The 18144-nt window shown below is 39.1% G+C and overlaps 33 non-coding genes and 6 pseudogenes across 33 annotated transcripts; all 39 read right to left on the reverse strand.

Moving 5' to 3' along the window:
- Nucleotides 1–323: 323 nt before the first annotated feature.
- LOC146038083 (5S ribosomal RNA) lies at nt 324–442 on the reverse strand. Its single transcript, XR_014461704.1, has one exon. It is a non-coding gene; the product is annotated as a 5S ribosomal RNA (ribosomal RNA).
- Nucleotides 443–787: 345 nt separating this feature from the next.
- On the reverse strand, nt 788–906 carry LOC146038633 (5S ribosomal RNA). Its single transcript, XR_014462209.1, has one exon. It is a non-coding gene; the product is annotated as a 5S ribosomal RNA (ribosomal RNA).
- A 345-nt stretch (nt 907–1251) lies between these two features.
- On the reverse strand, nt 1252–1370 carry LOC146039264 (5S ribosomal RNA). Its single transcript, XR_014462785.1, has one exon. It is a non-coding gene; the product is annotated as a 5S ribosomal RNA (ribosomal RNA).
- A 345-nt stretch (nt 1371–1715) lies between these two features.
- Nucleotides 1716–1834, reverse strand: LOC146037808 (5S ribosomal RNA). The gene has a single exon (XR_014461452.1). It is a non-coding gene; the product is annotated as a 5S ribosomal RNA (ribosomal RNA).
- A 345-nt stretch (nt 1835–2179) lies between these two features.
- Nucleotides 2180–2298, reverse strand: LOC146038339 (5S ribosomal RNA). Its single transcript, XR_014461939.1, has one exon. It is a non-coding gene; the product is annotated as a 5S ribosomal RNA (ribosomal RNA).
- A 346-nt stretch (nt 2299–2644) lies between these two features.
- LOC146040096 (5S ribosomal RNA) lies at nt 2645–2763 on the reverse strand. Its single transcript, XR_014463263.1, has one exon. It is a non-coding gene; the product is annotated as a 5S ribosomal RNA (ribosomal RNA).
- A 346-nt stretch (nt 2764–3109) lies between these two features.
- LOC146038057 (5S ribosomal RNA) lies at nt 3110–3228 on the reverse strand. Its single transcript, XR_014461679.1, has one exon. It is a non-coding gene; the product is annotated as a 5S ribosomal RNA (ribosomal RNA).
- Nucleotides 3229–3575: 347 nt separating this feature from the next.
- LOC146038789 (5S ribosomal RNA) lies at nt 3576–3694 on the reverse strand. Its single transcript, XR_014462351.1, has one exon. It is a non-coding gene; the product is annotated as a 5S ribosomal RNA (ribosomal RNA).
- Nucleotides 3695–4039: 345 nt separating this feature from the next.
- On the reverse strand, nt 4040–4145 carry LOC146039901 (5S ribosomal RNA; annotated as a pseudogene).
- A 346-nt stretch (nt 4146–4491) lies between these two features.
- On the reverse strand, nt 4492–4610 carry LOC146040098 (5S ribosomal RNA). Its single transcript, XR_014463264.1, has one exon. It is a non-coding gene; the product is annotated as a 5S ribosomal RNA (ribosomal RNA).
- Nucleotides 4611–4955: 345 nt separating this feature from the next.
- LOC146040099 (5S ribosomal RNA) lies at nt 4956–5074 on the reverse strand. Its single transcript, XR_014463265.1, has one exon. It is a non-coding gene; the product is annotated as a 5S ribosomal RNA (ribosomal RNA).
- A 345-nt stretch (nt 5075–5419) lies between these two features.
- Nucleotides 5420–5528, reverse strand: LOC146039773 (5S ribosomal RNA; annotated as a pseudogene).
- A 345-nt stretch (nt 5529–5873) lies between these two features.
- Nucleotides 5874–5992, reverse strand: LOC146039246 (5S ribosomal RNA). Its single transcript, XR_014462769.1, has one exon. It is a non-coding gene; the product is annotated as a 5S ribosomal RNA (ribosomal RNA).
- Nucleotides 5993–6338: 346 nt separating this feature from the next.
- Nucleotides 6339–6457, reverse strand: LOC146040100 (5S ribosomal RNA). Its single transcript, XR_014463266.1, has one exon. It is a non-coding gene; the product is annotated as a 5S ribosomal RNA (ribosomal RNA).
- Nucleotides 6458–6803: 346 nt separating this feature from the next.
- Nucleotides 6804–6922, reverse strand: LOC146040101 (5S ribosomal RNA). Its single transcript, XR_014463267.1, has one exon. It is a non-coding gene; the product is annotated as a 5S ribosomal RNA (ribosomal RNA).
- Nucleotides 6923–7268: 346 nt separating this feature from the next.
- LOC146038058 (5S ribosomal RNA) lies at nt 7269–7387 on the reverse strand. Its single transcript, XR_014461680.1, has one exon. It is a non-coding gene; the product is annotated as a 5S ribosomal RNA (ribosomal RNA).
- Nucleotides 7388–7734: 347 nt separating this feature from the next.
- LOC146038370 (5S ribosomal RNA) lies at nt 7735–7853 on the reverse strand. Its single transcript, XR_014461967.1, has one exon. It is a non-coding gene; the product is annotated as a 5S ribosomal RNA (ribosomal RNA).
- Nucleotides 7854–8199: 346 nt separating this feature from the next.
- Nucleotides 8200–8318, reverse strand: LOC146039720 (5S ribosomal RNA; annotated as a pseudogene).
- Nucleotides 8319–8663: 345 nt separating this feature from the next.
- LOC146039902 (5S ribosomal RNA) lies at nt 8664–8769 on the reverse strand (annotated as a pseudogene).
- Nucleotides 8770–9116: 347 nt separating this feature from the next.
- On the reverse strand, nt 9117–9235 carry LOC146039604 (5S ribosomal RNA). The gene has a single exon (XR_014463094.1). It is a non-coding gene; the product is annotated as a 5S ribosomal RNA (ribosomal RNA).
- Nucleotides 9236–9581: 346 nt separating this feature from the next.
- LOC146039779 (5S ribosomal RNA) lies at nt 9582–9700 on the reverse strand. Its single transcript, XR_014463139.1, has one exon. It is a non-coding gene; the product is annotated as a 5S ribosomal RNA (ribosomal RNA).
- Nucleotides 9701–10045: 345 nt separating this feature from the next.
- Nucleotides 10046–10164, reverse strand: LOC146040103 (5S ribosomal RNA). Its single transcript, XR_014463269.1, has one exon. It is a non-coding gene; the product is annotated as a 5S ribosomal RNA (ribosomal RNA).
- A 345-nt stretch (nt 10165–10509) lies between these two features.
- Nucleotides 10510–10628, reverse strand: LOC146040104 (5S ribosomal RNA). The gene has a single exon (XR_014463270.1). It is a non-coding gene; the product is annotated as a 5S ribosomal RNA (ribosomal RNA).
- A 345-nt stretch (nt 10629–10973) lies between these two features.
- Nucleotides 10974–11092, reverse strand: LOC146039248 (5S ribosomal RNA). Its single transcript, XR_014462770.1, has one exon. It is a non-coding gene; the product is annotated as a 5S ribosomal RNA (ribosomal RNA).
- Nucleotides 11093–11439: 347 nt separating this feature from the next.
- On the reverse strand, nt 11440–11558 carry LOC146038855 (5S ribosomal RNA). Its single transcript, XR_014462411.1, has one exon. It is a non-coding gene; the product is annotated as a 5S ribosomal RNA (ribosomal RNA).
- A 346-nt stretch (nt 11559–11904) lies between these two features.
- Nucleotides 11905–12023, reverse strand: LOC146038472 (5S ribosomal RNA). The gene has a single exon (XR_014462061.1). It is a non-coding gene; the product is annotated as a 5S ribosomal RNA (ribosomal RNA).
- Nucleotides 12024–12368: 345 nt separating this feature from the next.
- LOC146037842 (5S ribosomal RNA) lies at nt 12369–12487 on the reverse strand. Its single transcript, XR_014461484.1, has one exon. It is a non-coding gene; the product is annotated as a 5S ribosomal RNA (ribosomal RNA).
- A 346-nt stretch (nt 12488–12833) lies between these two features.
- On the reverse strand, nt 12834–12952 carry LOC146040105 (5S ribosomal RNA). The gene has a single exon (XR_014463271.1). It is a non-coding gene; the product is annotated as a 5S ribosomal RNA (ribosomal RNA).
- Nucleotides 12953–13298: 346 nt separating this feature from the next.
- On the reverse strand, nt 13299–13417 carry LOC146040106 (5S ribosomal RNA). Its single transcript, XR_014463272.1, has one exon. It is a non-coding gene; the product is annotated as a 5S ribosomal RNA (ribosomal RNA).
- A 346-nt stretch (nt 13418–13763) lies between these two features.
- LOC146038059 (5S ribosomal RNA) lies at nt 13764–13882 on the reverse strand. The gene has a single exon (XR_014461681.1). It is a non-coding gene; the product is annotated as a 5S ribosomal RNA (ribosomal RNA).
- A 347-nt stretch (nt 13883–14229) lies between these two features.
- Nucleotides 14230–14348, reverse strand: LOC146038371 (5S ribosomal RNA). Its single transcript, XR_014461968.1, has one exon. It is a non-coding gene; the product is annotated as a 5S ribosomal RNA (ribosomal RNA).
- A 346-nt stretch (nt 14349–14694) lies between these two features.
- Nucleotides 14695–14813, reverse strand: LOC146039680 (5S ribosomal RNA; annotated as a pseudogene).
- A 345-nt stretch (nt 14814–15158) lies between these two features.
- Nucleotides 15159–15264, reverse strand: LOC146039903 (5S ribosomal RNA; annotated as a pseudogene).
- A 347-nt stretch (nt 15265–15611) lies between these two features.
- Nucleotides 15612–15730, reverse strand: LOC146039605 (5S ribosomal RNA). The gene has a single exon (XR_014463095.1). It is a non-coding gene; the product is annotated as a 5S ribosomal RNA (ribosomal RNA).
- Nucleotides 15731–16076: 346 nt separating this feature from the next.
- LOC146040121 (5S ribosomal RNA) lies at nt 16077–16195 on the reverse strand. Its single transcript, XR_014463285.1, has one exon. It is a non-coding gene; the product is annotated as a 5S ribosomal RNA (ribosomal RNA).
- A 345-nt stretch (nt 16196–16540) lies between these two features.
- On the reverse strand, nt 16541–16659 carry LOC146040107 (5S ribosomal RNA). Its single transcript, XR_014463273.1, has one exon. It is a non-coding gene; the product is annotated as a 5S ribosomal RNA (ribosomal RNA).
- Nucleotides 16660–17004: 345 nt separating this feature from the next.
- LOC146038536 (5S ribosomal RNA) lies at nt 17005–17123 on the reverse strand. Its single transcript, XR_014462120.1, has one exon. It is a non-coding gene; the product is annotated as a 5S ribosomal RNA (ribosomal RNA).
- A 345-nt stretch (nt 17124–17468) lies between these two features.
- Nucleotides 17469–17587, reverse strand: LOC146039249 (5S ribosomal RNA). Its single transcript, XR_014462771.1, has one exon. It is a non-coding gene; the product is annotated as a 5S ribosomal RNA (ribosomal RNA).
- Nucleotides 17588–17934: 347 nt separating this feature from the next.
- LOC146038856 (5S ribosomal RNA) lies at nt 17935–18053 on the reverse strand. The gene has a single exon (XR_014462412.1). It is a non-coding gene; the product is annotated as a 5S ribosomal RNA (ribosomal RNA).
- Nucleotides 18054–18144: the final 91 nt, after the last annotated feature.

Below are 18144 nucleotides of genomic sequence, written 5' to 3' on the forward strand. Positions count from 1 at the left end.
CTTCTACTTCTATAACCAGGAAAGCTAATAAAAAAGTTTCCTAACTGTATTGCCTTACTGAAAAAAAATCATGCGTTGGTAATGTAAAAAGACCTACAGGACATGATATTAGCAGGTGGTCTCAAATTAAACTACTTAAGAGGCTCAACACTGTTTAGCTGCCAAAAGCAGTTGGAATTGGGCCTAAACAGTGTGGTAAGTTTTTAGGTGATGGCTATTGTGTCTGTTTTACCTCTTCCAAATGTCTGTACTGTCAATAAAGAGAAAAAAGTTTCCAATTTAAAAAGCTAGAGAATAAAAACAATTTGCCATTAATGGGAAAAAACCTACAGCACCTGGTGTTCCCATGTGGTCTCCCACCCAAGTACTAACCAGGCCCAACACTGCTTAGCTTCCAAGATCAGACGAGATTGGGCGTATCCAATGTGGTACGGCTGTAGGTGAGATACCGGCACTTTTTTGCCCTCTTCTACTTCTATAACCAGGAAAGCTAATAAAAAAGTTTCCTAACTGTATTAGCTTACTGAAAAAAATCATGTGTTGGTAATGTAAAAAAACCTACAGGACATGATATTAGCAGGTGGTCTCAAATTAAACTACTTAAGAGGCTCAACACTATTTAGCTGCCAAAAGCAGTTAGAATTGGGCCTAAACAGTGTGGTAAGTTTTTAGGTGATGGCTATTGTGTCTGTTTGACCTGTCCCAAATGTCTGTACTGTCAATAAAGAGAAAAAAGTTTCCAATTTAAAAAGCTGGAGAATAAAAACAATTTGCCAGTAATGGGAAAAACCTACAGCACCTGGTGTTCCCATGTGGTCTCCCACCCAATTACTAACCAGGCCCAACACTGCTTAGCTTCCAAGATCAGACGAGATTGGGCGTATCCAATGTGGTATGGCTGTAGGTGAGATACAGGCACTTTTTTGCCATCTTCTACTTCTATAACCAGGTAAGCTAATAAAAAAGTTTCCTAACTATATTGGCTTACTGAAAAAAATTATGTGTTGGTAATGTAAAAAGACCTACAGGACATGATATTAGCAGGTGGTCTCAAATTAAACTACTAAAGAGGCTCAACACTGTTTAGCTCCCAAAAGCAGTTGGAATCGGGCCTAAACAGTGTGGTAAGTTTTTAGGTGATGGCTATTGTGTCTGTTTGACCTGTCCCAAATGTCTGTATTGGCAATAAAAATAAAAAGTTTCCAATTTAAATAGCAAGAGAATAAAAACAATTTGCCATTAATGGGAAAAATCCTACAGCACCTGGTGTTCCGATGTGGTCTCCCACCCAAGTACTAACCAGGCCCAACACTGCTTAGCTTCCAAGATCAGACGAGATTGGGCGTATCCAATGTGGTATGGCTGTAGTTGAGATACATGCACTTTTTTGCCCTCTTCTACTTCTATAACCAGGTAAACTAATAAAAAAGTTTCCTAACTGTATTGTCTTACTGAAAAAAATCATGTGTTGGTAATGTAAAAAGACCTACAGGACATGATATTAGCAGGTGGTCTCAAATTAAACTACTAAAGAGGCTCAACACTGTTTAGCTGCCAAAAGCAGTTGGAATTGGGCCTAAACAGTGTGGTAAGTTTTTAGGTGATGGCTATTGTGTCTGTTTGACCTCTTCCAAATGTCTGTACTGTCAATAAAGAGAAAAAAGTTTCCAATTTAAAAAGCTAGAGAATAAAAACAATTTGCCAGTAATGGGAAAAACCTACAGCACCTGGTGTTCCCATGTGGTCTCCCACCCAAGTACTAACCAGGCCCAACACTGCTTAGCTTCCAAGATCAGACGAGATTGGGCGTATCCAATGTGGTATGGCTGTAAGTGAGATACAGGCACTTTTTTGCCCTCTTCTACTTCTATAACCAGGTAAGCTCATAAAAAAGTTTCCTAACTATATTGGCTTACTGAAAAAAATCATGTGTTGGTAATGTAAAAAGACCTACAGGACATGATATTAGCAGGTGGTCTCAAATTAAACTACTAAAGAGGCTCAACACTGTTTAGCTCCGAAAAGCAGTTGGAATTGGGCCTAAACAGTGTGGTAAGTTTTTAGGTGATGGCTATTGTGTCTTTTTGACCTGTCCCAAATGTCTGTATTGGCAATAAAAATAAAAAGTTTCCAATTTAAATAGCAAGAGAATAAAAACAATTTGCCATTAATGGGAAAAAACCTACAGCACCTGGTGTTCCCATGTGGTCTCCCACCCAAGTACTAACCAGGCCCAACACGGCTTAGCTTCCAAGATCAGACGAGATTGGGCGTATCCAATGTGGTATGGCTGTAGGTGAGATACCGGCACTTTTTTGCCCTCTTCTACTTCTATAACCAGGAAAGCTAATAAAAAAGTTTCCTAACTGTATTGCCTTACTGAAAAAAAATCATGCGTTGGTAATGTAAAAAGACCTACAGGACATGATATTAGCAGGTGGTCTCAAATTAAACTACTTAAGAGGCTCAACACTGTTTAGCTGCCAAAAGCAGTTGGAATTGGGCCTAAACAGTGTGGTAAGTTTTTAGGTGATGGCTATTGTGTCTGTTTGACCTCTTCCAAATGTCTGTACTGTCAATAAAGAGAAAAAAGTTTCCAATTTAAAAAGCTAGAGAATAAAAACAATTTGCCAGTAATGGGAAAAACCTACAGCACCTGGTGTTCCCATGTGGTCTCCCACCCAAGTACTAACCAGGCCCAACACTGCTTAGCTTCCAAGATCAGACGAGATTGGGCGTATCCAATGTGGTATGGCTGTAGGTGAGATACAGGCACTTTTTTGCCCTCTTCTACTTCTATAACCAGGTAAGCTAATAAAAAAGTTTCCTAACTATATTGGCTTACTGAAAAAAAATCATGTGTTGGTAATGTAAAAAGACCTTCAGGACATGATATTAGCAGGTGGTCTCAAATTAAACTACTAAAGAGGCTCAACACTGTTTAGCTGCCAAAAGCAGTTGGAATTGGGCCTAAACAGTGTGGTAAGTTTTTAGGTGATGGCTATTGTGTCTGTTTGACCTCTTCCAAATGTCTGTACTGTCAATAAAGAGAAAAAAGTTTCCAATTTAAAAAGCTAGAGAATAAAAACAATTTGACAGTAATGGGAAAAACCTACAGCACCTGGTGTTCCCATGTGGTCTCCCACCCAAGTACTAACCAGGCCCAACACTGCTTAGCTTCCAAGATCAGACGAGACTGGGCGTATCCAATGTGGTATGGCTGTAGGTGAGATACAGGCACTTTTTTTCCCTCTTCTACTTCTATAACCAGGTAAGCTAATAAAAAAGTTTCCTAACTATATTGGCTTACTGAAAAAAAATCATGTGTTGGTAATGTAAAAAGACCTACAGGACATGATATTAGCAGTTGGTCTCAAATTAAACTACTAAAGAGGCTCAACACTGTTTAGCTCCCAAAAGCAGTTGGAATTGGGCCTAAACAGTGTGGTAAGTTTTTAGGTGATGGCTATTGTGTCTGTTTGACCTGTCCCAAATGTCTGTATTGGCAATAAAAAATAAAAAGTTTTCAATTTAAATAGCAAGAGAATAAAAACAATTTGCCATTAATGGGAAAAAACCTACAGCACCTGGTGTTCCCATGTGGTCTCCCACCCAAGTACTAAACAGGCCCAACACTGCTTAGCTTCCAAGATCAGACGAGATTGGGCGTATCCAATGTGGTATAGCTGTAGATGACATACTGGCACTTTTTTGCCCTCTTCTACTTCTATAACCAGGTAAGCGAATAAAAAAGTTTCCTAACTGTATTGCCTTACTGAAAAAAATCATGTGTTGGTAATGTAAAAAGACCTACAGGACATGATATTAGCAGGTGGTCTCAAATTAAACTACTAAAGAGGCTCAACACTGTTTAGCTGCCAAAAGCAGTTGGAATTGGGCCTAAACAGTGTGGTAAGTTTTTAGGTGATGGCTATTGTGTCTGTTTGACCTTTTCCAAATGTCTGTACTGTCAATAAAGAGAAAAAAGTTTCCAATTTAAAAAGCTAGAGAATATAAACAATTTGCCAGTAATGGGAAAAACCTACAGCATGTGGTCTCCCACCCAAGTACTAACCAGGCCCAACACTGCTTAGCTTCCAAGATCAGACGAGATTGGGCGTATCCAATGTGGTATGGCTGTAGGTGAGATACAGGCACTTTTTTGCCCTCTTCTACTTCTATAACCAGGTAAGCTAATAAAAAAGATTCCTAACTATATTGGCTTACTGAAAAAAATCATGTGTTGGTAATGTAAAAAGACCTACAGGACATGATATTAGCAGGTGGTCTCAAATTAAACTACTAAAGAGGCTCAACACTGTTTAGCTCCCAAAAGCAGTTGGAATTGGGCCTAAACAGTGTGGTAAGTTTTTAGGTGATGGCTATTGTGTCTGTTTGACCTGTCCCAAATGTCTGTATTGGCAATAAAAAATAAAAAGTTTCCAATTTAAATAGCTAGAGAATAAAAACAATTTGCCATTAATGGGAAAAAACCTACAGCACCTGGTGTTCCCATGTGGTCTCCCACCCAAGTACTAACCAGGCCCAACACTGCTTAGCTTCCAAGATCAGACGAGATTGGGCGTATCCAATGTGGTATGGCTGTAGGTGAGATACTGGCACTTTTTTGCCCTCTTCTACTTCTATAACCAGGTAAGCTAATAAAACAGTTTCCTAACTGTATTGCCTTACTGAAAAAAATCATGTGTTGGTAATGTAAAAAGACCTACAGGACATGATATTAGCATGTGGTCTCAAATTAAACTACTAAAGAGGCTCAACACTGTTTAGCTGCCAAAAGCAGTTGGAATTGGGCCTAAACAGTGTGGTAAGTTTTTAGGTGATGGCTATTGTGTCTGTTTGACCTGTCCCAAATGTCTGTATTGGCAATAAAAATAAAAAGTTTCCAATTTAAATAGCAAGAGAATAAAAACAATTAGCCATTAATGGGAAGAAACCTACAGCACCTGGTGTTCCCATGTGGTCTCCCACCCAAGTACTAACCAGGCCCAACACTGCTTAGCTTCCAAGATCAGACGAGATTGGGCGTATCCAATGTGGTATGGCTGTAGGTGAGATACCGGCACTTTTTTGCAATCTTCTACTTCTATAACCAGGAAAGCTAATAAAAAAGTTTCCTAACTGTATTGCCTTACTGAAAAAAAACATGTGTTGGTAATGTAAAAAGACCTACAGGACATGATATTAGCAGGTGGTCTCAAATTAAACTACTTAAGAGGCTCAACACTGTTTAGCTGCCAAAAGCAGTTGGAATTGGGCCTAAACAGTGTGGTAAGTTTTTAGGTGATAGCTATTGTGTCTGTTTGACCTCTTCCAAATGTCTGTACTGTCAATAAAGAGAAAAAAGTTTCCAATTTAAAAAGCTAGAGAATATAAACAATTTGCCAGTAATGGGAAAAACCTACAGCACCTGGTGTTCCCATGTGGTCTCCCACCCAAGTACTAACCAGGCCCAACACTGCTTAGCTTCCAAGATCAGGCGTATCCAATGTGGTATGGCTGTAGGTGAGATACAGGCACTTTTTTGCCATCTTCTACTTCTATAACCAGGTAAGCTAATAAAAAAGTTTCCTAACTATATTGGCTTACTGAAAAAAATCATGTGTTGGTAATGTAAAAAGACCTACAGGACATGATATTAGCAGGTGGTCTCAAATTAAACTACTAAAGAGGCTCAACACTGTTTAGCTCCCAAATGCAGTTGGAATTGGGCCTAAACAGTGTGGTAAGTTTTTAGGTGATGGCTATTGTGTCTGTTTGACCTGTCCCAAATGTCTGTATTGGCAATAAAAATAAAAAGTTTCCAATTTAAATAGCAAGAGAATAAAAACAATTTGCCATTAATGGGAAAAAACCTACAGCACCTGGTGTTCCCATGTGGTCTCCCACTCAAGTACTAACCAGGCCCAACACTGCTTAGCTTCCAAGATCAGACGAGATTGGGCGTATCCAATGTGGTATGCCTGTAGTTGAGATATTGGCACTTTTTTGCCCTCTTCTACTTCTATAACCAGGTAAGCGAATAAAAAAGTTTCCTAACTGTATTGCCTTACTGAAAAAAATCATGTGTTGGTAATGTAAAAAGACCTACAGGACATGATATTAGCAGGTGGTCTCAAATTAAACTACTAAAGAGGCTCAACACTGTTTAGCTGCCAAAAGCAGTTGGAATTGGGCCTAAACAGTGTGGTAAGTTTTTAGGTGATGGCTATTGTGTCTGTTTGACCTGTCCCAAATGTCTGTATTGGCAATAAAAAATAAAAAGTTTCCAATTTAAATAGCAAGAGAATAAAAACAATTTGCCATTAATGGGAAAAAACCTACAGCACCTGGTGTTCCCATGTGGTCTCCCACCCAAGTACTAACCAGGCCCAACACTGCTTAGCTTCCAAGATCAGACGAGATTGGGCGTATCCAATGTGGTATGGCTGTAGGTGAGATACCGGCACTTTTTTGCCCTCTTCTACTTCTATAACCAGGAAAGCTAATAAAAAAGTTTCCTAACTGTATTGCCTTACTGAAAAAAAATCATGCGTTGGTAATGTAAAAAGACCTACAGGACATGATATTAGCAGGTGGTCTCAAATTAAACTACTTAAGAGGCTCAACACTGTTTAGCTGCCAAAAGCAGTTGGAATTGGGCCTAAACAGTGTGGTAAGTTTTTAGGTGATGGCTATTGTGTCTGTTTGACCTCTTCCAAATGTCTGTACTGTCAATAAAGAGAAAAAAGTTTCCAATTTAAAAAGCTAGAGAATAAAAACAATTTGCCAGTAATGGGAAAAACCTACAGCACCTGGTGTTCCCATGTGGTCTCCCACCCAAGTACTAACCAGGCCCAACACTGCTTAGCTTCCAAGATCAGACGAGATTGGGCGTATCCAATGTGGTATGGCTGTAGGTGAGATACAGGCACTTTTTTGCCCTCTTCTACTTCTATAACCAGGTAAGCTAATAAAAAAGTTTCCTAACTATATTGTCTTACTGAAAAAAAATCATGTGTTGGTAATGTAAAAAGACCTACAGGACATGATATTAGCAGGTGGTCTCAAATTAAACTACTAAAGAGGCTCAACACTGTTTAGCTGCCAAAAGCAGTTGGAATTGGGCCTAAACAGTGTGGTAAGTTTTTAGGTGATGGCTATTGTGTCTGTTTGACCTCTTCCAAATGTCTGTACTGTCAATAAAGAGAAAAAAGTTTCCAATTTAAAAAGCTAGAGAATAAAAACAATTTGCCAGTAATGGGAAAAACCTACAGCACCTGGTGTTCCCATGTGGTCTCCCACCCAAGTACTAACCAGGCCCAACACTGCTTAGCTTCCAAGATCAGACGAGACTGGGCGTATCCAATGTGGTATGGCTGTAGGTGAGATACAGGCACTTTTTTTCCCTCTTCTACTTCTATAACCAGGTAAGCTAATAAAAAAGTTTCCTAACTATATTGGCTTACTGAAAAAAAATCATGTGTTGGTAATGTAAAAAGACCTACAGGACATGATATTAGCAGTTGTTCTCAAATTAAACTACTAAAGAGGCTCAACACTGTTTAGCTCCCAAAAGCAGTTGGAATTGGGCCTAAACAGTGTGGTCAATTTTTAGGTGATGGCTATTGTGTCTGTTTGACCTGTCCCAAATGTCTGTATTGGCAATAAAAAATAAAAAGTTTTCAATTTAAATAGCAAGAGAATAAAAACAATTTGCCATTAATGGGAAAAAACCTACAGCACCTGGTGTTCCCATGTGGTCTCCCACCCAAGTACTAAACAGGCCCAACACTGCTTAGCTTCCAAGATCAGACGAGATTGGGCGTATCCAATGTGGTATGGCTGTAGATGACATACTGGCACTTTTTTGCCCTCTTCTACTTCTATAACCAGGTAAGCGAATAAAAAAGTTTCCTAACTGTATTGCCTTACTGAAAAAAATCATGTGTTGGTAATGTAAAAAGACCTACAGGACATGATATTAGCAGGTGGTCTCAAATTAAACTACTAAAGAGGCTCAAAACTGTTTAGCTCCCAAAAGCAGTTGGAATTGGGCCTAAACAGTGTGGTAAGTTTTTAGGTGATGGCTATTGTGTCTTTTTGACCTGTCCCAAATGTCTGTATTGGCAATAAAAAATAAAAAGTTTCCAATTTAAATAGCTAGAGAATAAAAACAATTTGCCATTAATGGGAAAAAACCTACAGCACCTGGTGTTCCCATGTGGTCTCCCACCCAAGTACAAACCAGGCCCAACACTGCTTTGTTTCCAAGATCAGACGCGATTGGGCGTATCCAATGTGGTATGGCTTTAGGTGAGATACTGGCACTTTTTTGCCCTCTTCTACTTCTATAACCAGGAAAGCTAATAAAAAAGTTTCCTAACTGTATTGCCTTACTGAAAAAAATCATGTGTTGGTAATGTAAAAAGACCTACAGGACATGATATTAGCAGGTGGTCTTAAATTAAACTACTTAAGAGGCTCAACACTCTTTAGCTGCCAAAAGCAGTTGGAATTGGGCCTAAACAGTGTGGTAAGTTTTTAGGTGATGGCTATTGTGTCTGTTTGACCTCTTCCAAATGTCTGTACTGTCAATAAAGAGAAAAAAGTTTCCAATTTAAAAAGCTAGAGAATATAAACAATTTGCCAGTAATGGGAAAAACCTACAGCATGTGGTCTCCCACCCAAGTACTAACCAGGCCCAACACTGCTTAGCTTCCAAGATCAGACGAGATTGGGCGTATCCAATGTGGTATGGCTGTAGGTGAGATACAGGCACTTTTTTGCCCTCTTCTACTTCTATAACCAGGTAAGCTAATAAAAAAGATTCCTAACTATATTGGCTTACTGAAAAAAATCATGTGTTGGTAATGTAAAAAGACCTACAGGACATGATATTAGCAGGTGGTCTCAAATTAAACTACTAAAGAGGCTCAACACTGTTTAGCTCCCAAAAGCAGTTGGAATTGGGCCTAAACAGTGTGGTAAGTTTTTAGGTGATGGCTATTGTGTCTGTTTGACCTGTCCCAAATGTCTGTATTGGCAATAAAAAATAAAAAGTTTTTTAATTTAAATAGTAAGAGAATAAAAACAATTTGCCATTAATGGGAAAAAACCTACAGCACATGGTGTTCCCATGTGGTCTCCCACCCAAGTACTAAACAGGCCCAACACTGCTTAGCTTCCAAGATCAGACGAGATTGGGCGTATCCAATGTAATATGGCTGTAGGTGAGATACTGGCACTTTTTTGCCCTCTTCTACTTCTATAACCAGGTAAGCGAATAAAAAAGTTTCCTAACTGTATTGCCTTAATGAAAAAAATCATGTGTTGGTAATGTAAAAAGACCTACAGGACATGATATTAGCACGTGGTCTCAAATTAAACTACTAAAGAGGCTCAACACTGTTTAGCTCCCAAAAGCAGTTGGAATTGGGCCTAAACAGTGTGGTAAGTTTTTAGGTGATGGCTATTGTGTCTGTTTGACCTGTCCCAAATGTCTGTATTGGCAATAAAAAATAAAAAGTTTCCAATTTAAATAGCTAGAGAATAAAAACAATTTGCCATTAATGGGAAAAAACCTACAGCACCTGGTGTTCCCATGTGGTCTCCCACCCAAGTACTAACCAGGCCCAACACTGCTTAGCTTCCAAGATCAGACGAGATTGGGTGTATCCAATGTGGTATGGCTGTAGGTGAGATACTGGCACTTTTTTGCCCTCTTCTACTTCTATAACCAGGTAAGCTAATAAAACAGTTTCCTAACTGTATTGCCTTACTGAAAAAAATCATGTGTTGGTAATGTAAAAAGACCTACAGGACATGATATTAGCATGTGGTCTCAAATTAAACTACTAAAGAGGCTCAACACTGTTTAGCTGCCAAAAGCAGTTGGAATTGGGCCTAAACAGTGTGGTAAGTTTTTAGGTGATGGCTATTGTGTCTGTTTGACCTGTCCCAAATGTCTGTATTGGCAATAAAAATAAAAAGTTTCCAATTTAAATAGCAAGAGAATAAAAACAATTAGCCATTAATGGGAAGAAACCTACAGCACCTGGTGTTCCCATGTGGTCTCCCACCCAAGTACTAACCAGGCCCAACACTGCTTAGCTTCCAAGATCAGACGAGATTGGGCGTATCCAATGTGGTATGGCTGTAGGTGAGATACCGGCACTTTTTTGCCCTCTTCTACTTCTATAACCAGGAAAGCTAATAAAAAAGTTTCCTAACTGTATTGCCTTACTGAAAAAAAACATGTGTTGGTAATGTAAAAAGACCTACAGGACATGATATTAGCAGGTGGTCTCAAATTAAACTACTTAAGAGGCTCAACACTGTTTAGCTGCCAAAAGCAGTTGGAATTGGGCCTAAACAGTGTGGTAAGTTTTTAGGTGATGGCTATTGTGTCTGTTTGACCTCTTCCAAATGTCTGTACTGTCAATAAAGAGAAAAAAGTTTCCAATTTAAAAAGCTAGAGAATATAAACAATTTGCCAGTAATGGGAAAAACCTACAGCACCTGGTGTTCCCATGTGGTCTCCCACCCAAGTACTAACCAGGCCCAACACTGCTTAGCTTCCAAGATCAGACGAGATTGGGCGTATCCAATGTGGTATGGCTGTAGGTAAGATACAGGCACTTTTTTGCCATCTTCTACTTCTATAACCAGGTAAGCTAATAAAAAAGTTTCCTAACTATATTGGCTTACTGAAAAAAATCATGTGTTGGTAATGTAAAAAGACCTACAGGACATGATATTAGCAGGTGGTCTCAAATTAAACTACTAAAGAGGCTCAACACTGTTTAGCTCCCAAATGCAGTTGGAATTGGGCCTAAACAGTGTGGTAAGTTTTTAGGTGATGGCTATTGTGTCTGTTTGACCTGTCCCAAATGTCTGTATTGGCAATAAAAATAAAAAGTTTCCAATTTAAATAGCAAGAGAATAAAAACAATTTGCCATTAATGGGAAAAAACCTACAGCACCTGGTGTTCCCATGTGGTCTCCCACTCAAGTACTAACCAGGCCCAACACTGCTTAGCTTCCAAGATCAGACGAGATTGGGCGTATCCAATGTGGTATGCCTGTAGTTGAGATATTGGCACTTTTTTGCCCTCTTCTACTTCTATAACCAGGTAAGCGAATAAAAAAGTTTCCTAACTGTATTGCCTTACTGAAAAAAATCATGTGTTGGTAATGTAAAAAGACCTACAGGACATGATATTAGCAGGTGGTCTCAAATTAAACTACTAAAGAGGCTCAACACTGTTTAGCTGCCAAAAGCAGTTGGAATTGGGCCTAAACAGTGTGGTAAGTTTTTAGGTGATGGCTATTGTGTCTGTTTGACCTGTCCCAAATGTCTGTATTGGCAATAAAAAATAAAAAGTTTCCAATTTAAATAGCAAGAGAATAAAAACAATTTGCCATTAATGGGAAAAAAACTTACAGCACCTGGTGTTCCCATGTGGTCTCCCACCCAAGTACTAACCAGGCCCAACACTGCTTAGCTTCCAAGATCAGACGAGATTAGGCGTATCCAATGTGGTATGGCTGTAGGTGGGAAACTGGCACTTTTTTGCCCTCTTCTACTTCTATAACCAGGTAAGCTAATAAAAAACTTTCCTAACTGTATTGCCTTACTGAAAAAAATCATGTTTTGGTAATGTAAAAAGACCTACAGGACATGATATTAGCAGGTGGTCTCAAATTAAACTACTAAAGAGGCTCAACACTGTTTAGCTCCCAAAAGCAGTTGGAATTGGGCCTAAACAGTGTGGTAAGTTTTTAGGTGATGGCTATTGTGTCTGTTTGACCTATCCCAAATGTCTGTATTGGCAATAAAAAATAAAAAGTTTCCAATTTAAATAGCAAGAGAATAAAAACAATTTGCCATTAATGGGAAAAAACCTACAGCACCTGGTGTTCCCATGTGGTCTCCCACCCAAGTACTAACCAGGCCCAACACTGCTTAGCTTCCAAGATCAGACGAGATTGGGCTTATCCAATGTGGTATGGCTGTAGGTGGGATACTGGCACTTTTTTGCCCTCTTCTACTTCTATAACCAGGAAAGCTAATAAAAAAGTTTCCTAACTGTATTGCCTTACTGAAAAAAATCATGTGTTGGTAATGTAAAAAGATCTACAGGACATGATATTAGCAGGTGGTCTCAAATTAAACTACTTAAGAGGCTCAACACTGTTTAGCTGCCAAAAGCAGTTGGAATTGGGCCTAAACAGTGTGGTAAGTTTTTAGGTGATGGCTATTGTGTCTGTTTGACCTGTCCCAAATGTCTGTACTGTCAATAAAGAGAAAAAAGTTTCCAATTTAAAAAGCTAGAGAATAAAAACAATTTGCCAGTAATGGGAAAAACCTACAGCACCTGGTGTTCCCATGTGGTCTCCCACCCAAGTACTAACCAGGCCCAACACTGCTTAGCTTCCAAGATCAGACGAGATTGGGCGTATCCAATGTGGTATGGCTGCAGGTGAGATACAGGCACTTTTTTGCCCTTTTCTACTTCTATAACCAGGTAAGCTAATAAAAAAGTTTCCTAACTATATTGGATTACTGAAAAAAATCATGTGTTGGTAATGTAAAAAGACCTACAGGACATGATATTAGCAGGTGGTCTCAAATTAAACTACTAAAGAGGCTCAACACTGTTTAGCTCCCAAAAGCAGTTGGAATTGGGCCTAAACAGTGTGGTAAGTTTTTAGGTGATGGCTATTGTGTCTGTTTTACCTGTCCCAAATGTCTGTATTGGCAATAAAAAATAAAAAGTTTCCAATTTAAATAGCAAGAGAATAAAAACAATTTGCCATTAATGGGAAAAAACCTACAGCACCTGGTGTTCCCATGTGGTCTCCCACCCAAGTACTAACCAGGCCCAACACTGCTTAGCTTCCAAGATCAGACGAGATTGGGCGTATCCAATGTGGTATGGCTGTAGGTGAGATACCGGCACTTTTTTGCCCTCTTCTACTTCTATAACCAGGAAAGCTAATAAAAAAGTTTCCTAACTGTATTGCCTTACTGAAAAAAAATCATGCGTTGGTAATGTAAAAAGACCTACAGGACATGATATTAGCAGGTGGTCTCAAATTAAACTACTTAAGAGGCTCAACACTGTTTAGCTGCCAAAAGCAGTTGGAATTGGGCCTAAACAGTGTGGTAAGTTTTTAGGTGATGGCTATTGTGTCTGTTTGACCTCTTCCAAATGTCTGTACTGTCAATAAAGAGAAAAAAGTTTCCAATTTAAAAAGCTAGAGAATAAAAACAATTTGCCAGTAATGGGAAAAACCTACAGCACCTGGTGTTCCCATGTGGTCTCCCACCCAAGTACTAACCAGGCCCAACACTGCTTAGCTTCCAAGATCAGACGAGATTGGGCGTATCCAATGTGGTATGGCTGTAGGTGAGATACAGGCACTTTTTTGCCCTCTTCTACTTCTATAACCAGGTAAGCTAATAAAAAAGTTTCCTAACTATATTGTCTTACTGAAAAAAAATCATGTGTTGGTAATGTAAAAAGACCTACAGGACATGATATTAGCAGGTGGTCTCAAATTAAACTACTAAAGAGGCTCAACACTGTTTAGCTGCCAAAAGCAGTTGGAATTGGGCCTAAACAGTGTGGTAAGTTTTTAGGTGATGACTATTGTGTCTGTTTGACCTCTTCCAAATGTCTGTACTGTCAATAAAGAGAAAAAAGTTTCCAATTTAAAAAGCTAGAGAATAAAAACAATTTGCCAGTAATGGGAAAAACCTACAGCACCTGGTGTTCCCATGTGGTCTCCCACCCAAGTACTAACCAGGCCCAACACTGCTTAGCTTCCAAGATCAGACGAGACTGGGCGTATCCAATGTGGTATGGCTGTAGGTGAGATACAGGCACTTTTTTTCCCTCTTCTACTTCTATAACCAGGTAAGCTAATAAAAAAGTTTCCTAACTATATTGGCTTACTGAAAAAAAATCATGTGTTGGTAATGTAAAAAGACCTACAGGACATGATATTAGCAGTTGTTCTCAAATTAAACTACTAAAGAGGCTCAACACTGTTTAGCTCCCAAAAGCAGTTGGAATTGGGCCTAAACAGTGTGGTAAATTTTTAGGTGATGGCTATTGTGTCTGTTTGACCTGTCCCAAATGTCTGTATTGGCAATAAAAAATAAAAAGTTTTCAATTTAAATAGCAAGAGAATAAAAACAATTTGCCATTAATGGGAAAAAACCTACAGCACCTGGTGTTCCCATGTGGTCTCCCACCCAAGTACTAAACAGGCCCAACACTGCTTAGCTTCCAAGATCAGACGAGATTGGGCGTATCCAATGTGGTATGGCTGTAGATGACATACTGGCACTTTTTTGCCCTCTTCTACTTCTATAACCAGGTAAGCGAATAAAAAAGTTTCCTAACTGTATTGCCTTACTGAAAAAAATCATGTGTTGGTAATGTAAAAAGACCTACAGGACATGATATTAGCAGGTGGTCTCAAATTAAACTACTAAAGAGGCTCAAAACTGTTTAGCTCCCAAAAGCAGTTGGAATTGGGCCTAAACAGTGTGGTAAGTTTTTAGGTGATGGCTATTGTGTCTGTTTGACCTGTCCCAAATGTCTGTATTGGCAATAAAAAATAAAAAGTTTCCAATTTAAATAGCTAGAGAATAAAAACAATTTGCCATTAATGGGAAAAAACCTACAGCACCTGGTGTTCCCATGTGGTCTCCCACCCAAGTACAAACCAGGCCCAACACTGCTTTGTTTCCAAGATCAGACGAGATTGGGCGTATCCAATGTGGTATGGCTTTAGGTGAGATACTGGCACTTTTTTGCCCTCTTCTACTTCTATAACCAGGAAAGCTAATAAAAAAGTTTCCTAACTGTATTGCCTTACTGAAAAAAATCATGTGTTGGTAATGTAAAAAGACCTACAGGACATGATATTAGCAGGTGGTCTTAAATTAAACTACTTAAGAGGCTCAACACTCTTTAGCTGCCAAAAGCAGTTGGAATTGGGCCTAAACAGTGTGGTAAGTTTTTAGGTGATGGCTATTGTGTCTGTTTGACCTCTTCCAAATGTCTGTACTGTCAATAAAGAGAAAAAAGTTTCCAATTTAAAAAGCTAGAGAATATAAACAATTTGCCAGTAATGGGAAAAACCTACAGCATGTGGTCTCCCACCCAAGTACTAACCAGGCCCAACACTGCTTAGCTTCCAAGATCAGACGAGATTGGGCGTATCCAATGTGGTATGGCTGTAGGTGAGATACAGGCACTTTTTTGCCCTCTTCTACTTCTATAACCAGGTAAGCTAATAAAAAAGATTCCTAACTATATTGGCTTACTGAAAAAAATCATGTGTTGGTAATGTAAAAAGACCTACAGGACATGATATTAGCAGGTGGTCTCAAATTAAACTACTAAAGAGGCTCAACACTGTTTAGCTCCCAAAAGCAGTTGGAATTGGGCCTAAACAGTGTGGTAAGTTTTTAGGTGATGGCTATTGTGTCTGTTTGACCTGTCCCAAATGTCTGTATTGGCAATAAAAAATAAAAAGTTTTTTAATTTAAATAGTAAGAGAATAAAAACAATTTGCCATTAATGGGAAAAAACCTACAGCACATGGTGTTCCCATGTGGTCTCCCACCCAAGTACTAAACAGGCCCAACACTGCTTAGCTTCCAAGATCAGACGAGATTGGGCGTATCCAATGTAATATGGCTGTAGGTGAGATACTGGCACTTTTTTGCCCTCTTCTACTTCTATAACCAGGTAAGCGAATAAAAAAGTTTCCTAACTGTATTGCCTTAATGAAAAAAATCATGTGTTGGTAATGTAAAAAGACCTACAGGACATGATATTAGCACGTGGTCTCAAATTAAACTACTAAAGAGGCTCAACACTGTTTAGCTCCCAAAAGCAGTTGGAATTGGGCCTAAACAGTGTGGTAAGTTTTTAGGTGATGGCTATTGTGTCTGTTTGACCTGTCCCAAATGTCTGTATTGGCAATAAAAAATAAAAAGTTTCCAATTTAAATAGCTAGAGAATAAAAACAATTTGCCATTAATGGGAAAAAACCTACAGCACCTGGTGTTCCCATGTGGTCTCCCACCCAAGTACTAACCAGGCCCAACACTGCTTAGCTTCCAAGATCAGACGAGATTGGGTGTATCCAATGTGGTATGGCTGTAGGTGAGATACTGGCACTTTTTTGCCCTCTTCTACTTCTATAACCAGGTAAGCTAATAAAACAGTTTCCTAACTGTATTGCCTTACTGAAAAAAATCATGTGTTGGTAATGTAAAAAGACCTACAGGACATGATATTAGCATGTGGTCTCAAATTAAACTACTAAAGAGGCTCAACACTGTTTAGCTGCCAAAAGCAGTTGGAATTGGGCCTAAACAGTGTGGTAAGTTTTTAGGTGATGGCTATTGTGTCTGTTTGACCTGTCCCAAATGTCTGTATTGGCAATAAAAATAAAAAGTTTCCAATTTAAATAGCAAGAGAATAAAAACAATTAGCCATTAATGGGAAGAAACCTACAGCACCTGGTGTTCCCATGTGGTCTCCCACCCAAGTACTAACCAGGCCCAACACTGCTTAGCTTCCAAGATCAGACGAGATTGGGCGTATCCAATGTGGTATGGCTGTAGGTGAGATACCGGCACTTTTTTGCCCTCTTCTACTTCTATAACCAGGAAAGCTAATAAAAAAGTTTCCTAACTGTATTGCCTTACTGAAAAAAAACATGTGTTGGTAATGTAAAAAGACCTACAGGACATGATATTAGCAGGTGGTCTCAAATTAAACTACTTAAGAGGCTCAACACTGTTTAGCTGCCAAAAGCAGTTGGAATTGGGCCTAAACAGTGTGGTAAGTTTTTAGGTGATGGCTATTGTGTCTGTTTGACCTCTTCCAAATGTCTGTACTGTCAATAAAGAGAAAAAAGTTTCCAATTTAAAAAGCTAGAGAATATAAACAATTTGCCAGTAATGGGAAAAACCTACAGCACCTGGTGTTCCCATGTGGTCTCCCACCCAAGTACTAACCAGGCCCAACACTGCTTAGCTTCCAAGATCAGACGAGATTGGGCGTATCCAATGTGGTATGTCTGTAGGTGAGATACAGGCACTTTTTTGCCATCTTCTACTTCTATAACCAGGTAAGCTAATAAAAAAGTTTCCTAACTATATTGGCTTACTGAAAAAAATCATGTGTTGGTAATGTAAAAAGACCTACAGGACATGATATTAGCAGGTGGTCTCAAATTAAACTACTAAAGAGGCTCAACACTGTTTAGCTCCCAAATGCAGTTGGAATTGGGCCTAAACAGTGTGGTAAGTTTTTAGGTGATGGCTATTGTGTCTGTTTGACCTGTCCCAAATGTCTGTATTGGCAATAAAAATAAAAAGTTTCCAATTTAAATAGCAAGAGAATAAAAACAATTTGCCATTAATGGGAAAAAACCTACAGCACCTGGTGTTCCCATGTGGTCTCCCACTCAAGTACTAACCAGGCCCAACACTGCTTAGCTTCCAAGATCAGACGAGATTGGGCGTATCCAATGTGGTATGCCTGTAGTTGAGATATTGGCACTTTTTTGCCCTCTTCTACTTCTATAACCAGGTAAGCGAATAAAAAAGTTTCCTAACTGTATTGCCTTACTGAAAAAAATCATGTGTTGGTAATGTAAAAAGACCTACAGGACATGATATTAGCAGGTGGTCTCAAATTAAACTACTAAAGAGGCTCAACACTGTTTAGCTGCCAAAAGCAGTTGGAATTGGGCCTAAACAGTGTGGTAAGTTTTTAGGTGATGGCTATTGTGTCTGTTTGACCTGTCCCAAATGTCTGTATTGGCAATAAAAAATAAAAAGTTTCCAATTTAAATAGCAAGAGAATAAAAACAATTTGCCATTAATGGGAAAAAAACTTACAGCACCTGGTGTTCCCATGTGGTCTCCCACCCAAGTACTAACCAGGCCCAACACTGCTTAGCTTCCAAGATCAGACGAGATTAGGCGTATCCAATGTGGTATGGCTGTAGGTGGGAAACTGGCACTTTTTTGCCCTCTTCTACTTCTATAACCAGGTAAGCTAATAAAAAACTTTCCTAACTGTATTGCCTTACTGAAAAAAA

The sequence above is a fragment of the Crinia signifera genome, chromosome 9 (genome assembly GCF_055691185.1).
Source record: "Crinia signifera chromosome 9, ASM5569118v1, whole genome shotgun sequence".
NCBI lineage: Eukaryota > Metazoa > Chordata > Amphibia > Anura > Myobatrachidae > Crinia > Crinia signifera.